The 3,673-nt window shown below is 39.9% G+C and overlaps 1 non-coding gene across 1 annotated transcript; it reads right to left on the bottom strand.

Annotated features, from left to right (window-relative positions):
• Positions 1-2,651: 2,651 nt before the first annotated feature.
• On the bottom strand, positions 2,652-2,856 carry LOC147889237 (U2 spliceosomal RNA). Its single transcript, XR_015542969.1, has one exon. It is a non-coding gene; the product is annotated as a U2 spliceosomal RNA (small nuclear RNA).
• Between the last annotated feature and the right edge of the window lie 817 nt (positions 2,857-3,673).

Here is a 3,673-nt window from a genome sequence, read left to right on the forward strand (position 1 = left end):
CCATTTGCAGAACGATAGTCGCAAAAACATCAAGGCAGCCCTGGCCCTTAGGCCTATCATCGTAGACAGCAATAGATTCCGTGCCGCCACCCTTTGGAAAGGTTCTACCATCGCATGATGCGCGAGATCATGAAGGCTTGAAAAAGAAAATTCGTTTGAGTTGTTTTCTGCAACATATTAAGTCAAAGGTTTCTTTGACTTTGTACAAAGTAAGGGACCCCAAGGTTCAAAAAGAAGAAGAAGAAGAGGAAAATGCAGCAAGCTACGAGGCTCAACAAGGTGATCGGAGCTCAACAAGGCGAAGACCATAGCCAAATCTGAATGCCTGAATCAAGAAGGCAATTGAAACCACGAATCACCGAGCAATTAATTGGAGATCGGTCATGCGCAAAGACGACGACAACGACATCATCGGTCACAAATCTCCCACTCTATTCTTTTCTACCTTCGATCAAAGAGCGAGATAAGTGATTTCTATGCTTTATATTTCATACACTTAGTATCTTCCACCATCCATTTTTATCATACACTCGAATCACACTTAGTATCCTTATTTTTCTCTGCTCCACTCTATTTGTATTTATAGCATTATCATGGTGCATCAGCCACAACCACCCATGCTTCAGGAGCAATTAGACGCACTTCAGGCACAGTTGGCCGATGAGCGTGAGCATAGGGAGAGATTGGAAAAGAAAATCAATGGTAAGAAAAGGAAGAGGAATTCATCTGACGATGATCCTATTATTAGGACAGTCAAAGCCACACTGAGAGCACAAAATTCGAGGAAAGAGAGTAAGATAAGTAGAAAAGCTTTCTCATTTTAAAATTTCGATGGAAAGAATGAAGCACGCACTGTCTTGTCTTGGATCAGTCAGTTAGATGATTATTTTTCAGGGGAGAAATTCTCTAAAAAAGACAAGATTAAATGTGCTGCAAATCATTTAGTAGAGAGTGTTGCACTTTGGTGGAACATCGTTAAGCACAGTAAAAGGTGACCAAAACAGTGGGATACTTTCAGGCAGTTCGATAAGGAAACGATCTCCACATATATTGATAGATTTTGGCAAACGTTGATCCAATTACAGTCCTTAGAGAAAGTTCATGAGCGAGATCAACGCAGGAAGTATGTGGCAGGTCTAAAATCTAAGTTGAGAGCTGAGATTAACATGTTTCATCCTCGCTCACTGAACTTTGCGATTTCTCTAGCAATGAATTGTGAGAGGATGAATGGGATCCCAAAAGAAGAGAAAGATTTAGAACGGCATGTACCCTTCCATAAGAAAAAGAGATTTGATAAAAAGCCCTTCTTTAAATCTAAAAATGGTTTTGCTCCACAAAAGATAGATTCTTCTTCAAAGCAGAACGGTGGAAATGTCCAGATTACCTCCCAAGCTATAGGAATTTGAGGGGACTTTTCCTCAAAGTACAACTGTTAAGAGAAAGAGATGGTCATCTCAGTCTCATGAAGGTTTGAGTACATCTTAAAACTCTCATCATACAAGGCTATAACTACATCCCTATTGATCGAGGGGTGATAGTCAAGAAAACTATTTGGTCATCTTCCCCCTACTAGACTTAGTGCATTTTGGAGGAGTGGCAAGAGAAGTTGGCCCTGAGGATCTCAAGTGCTTTGAAGTCAAGTAGAGTGCTCTCAATCTCGTTTGTGAGACACAATGCAATTATTAGATTATTTGGCATCCAATGTCAAACTTTAATGATACTTACTAAGCATAAGATGTTTGATGATATTGATGTTTGAATTAGCATGCTATCTTTTCATGTCAACGTATGAATTCAAATTTTAAAGACAATAATATAAATATAGATGTTTTTATCACTATTTATGTTCGGGATCAATTTGCATGGTTTTTAAGTTGCTATGACAATAGGGCTATATTTATATCATGTAGTTTTACATGTAGCCAAGAAAAGGGTTTGATTTAGTGTGATGTCTATATTTGTTTCATGTAAGTTTACATTTAGACTAGCACAGGGTTTTATCTAGTGGTTACAAATTATGAAAGCATCATTTTAGTATGATTTCTAAGCTTAAAATGCCTATGTAACCTAATCAAAGTGGACCAATTGTATGTAAGGTATTGTTATAGGTGGCGTGCACACAATGTTATGAATGTACCAATCCTTCTAAGAGTCTCATGCTTAGTGAAGTTATAATAAACATAATCTATTTTTGAATTCATTTTTCAAATTTTTTTGGGATTTACAATTCACCTCCCACCTCTGGGCTAGAGAGAGCACATGATTGGACCTAGAGAGAGCAAGTTCTATTGACCTTGCACTAGCGCCACCTATGTTGCAGCCCCACTTGGGTGTTCCACGTTGCCATTGTCCTCCTTCCGTCACTCAGCCCTGCCAATGCCAACAATGCACCCGCACCTTGCGGCTGAAGGAGCCAGGTGAGGGCTTTGGCACCAAAAATTACAATGAGGGGTAGATTCTCACTCAGTGAGAAGAGGTAGGGGTTTGCTTACGTAGTCTTTTTTGTAGAGTAGGCCGACTGTGTTGTGTACGGGCTGCCAGGACACACGTATAGAGAATGATGATCGGTCCCATCTTGACCGCAGATGCATAAATGCTACCCATGACCGTTACAAGTGAAAAGCAACAAAACCCTTAACAAACTAGAGCAGTGGATTTGTGCAGACCATAGTGTAAGAGTTTATATTGCACAATACGGCGACACTTCCGATCCCGGGCAGCAAGCTGTCAAATGGGGCCGGCCCCTGAAAGAAATATTAGGTTAATATCATGTGACCCGATGGGTCACGTATCAGATATTAAACTGATAAGAATAGACACTGCACTTGATCTTAGCCAGATGATCGAGTAAAGTATGAAGCCTGCAGCACGTTGCCTTAAGTGTCCCACCCCCTACACCCTCTTTTGCATTGATGGTTATGGGATAATTCGTTCTTTCCACCACGTGTCCACCCCCTCCTCCTCCGCTTTTCACGTGTCCACCCCGTCCTCCCTTGCTAGTAGTACCCACATAAAGATAGGGGTGGTGATGGAATATATGGTCTACAAGTGGTGCTTATCTTTTAGTTCTATATATCTAACCTTATATGGGGATTGTTGCTTCCCGTTGAATGGCTTTTTTGGTTGAGCTCCACTTGCATAGGTAGCGCCCTACATAGATTGCATATGTTAGTGGGGATTGTCCATGAGACTGGAAAACTATCCTATCTCCTTTCCCTTCCTTTGTGCTAGTGATAAAACGTAAATAGATGCAAGTTACAACTATTGACTTATAAATCGATTGTCTTGATAGCGCCATTGAAGATGCACTATGTGGTCATTGATCTTCTTTTTCGAAATCTTTTTTGAAAAAGCTCCCATCGAAGATTCACTTTTTTGAAATCTTTTGAATGGTCTTTGTTCCGCATTCACTATGTGGACAAACCCCATATTTTAGGAAATCATAGCTCCATGTTTGTACAATATTACGTTCAAACTTGTAATAACTTGCTTTGGTAATACAATTTTAGTGATAAAATGTAACTTGCTTTGGTGATACAATGGGAACGATGCAACATCAACACAAAATTTTATCGAATATAGCATCAATATTTCCACCGATATTACTGCTGCCTCTGGATTTTTGCTGCACCAATATCTCCATCAAAAATTCAATACAACCATCAATGCGAAC

This window comes from Dipteris shenzhenensis, chromosome 20 (assembly GCF_047967505.1).
Source record: "Dipteris shenzhenensis isolate YYH24624 ecotype China chromosome 20, Dip_SZ_1.0, whole genome shotgun sequence".
In the NCBI taxonomy this organism is placed as follows: domain Eukaryota; kingdom Viridiplantae; phylum Streptophyta; class Polypodiopsida; order Gleicheniales; family Dipteridaceae; genus Dipteris; species Dipteris shenzhenensis.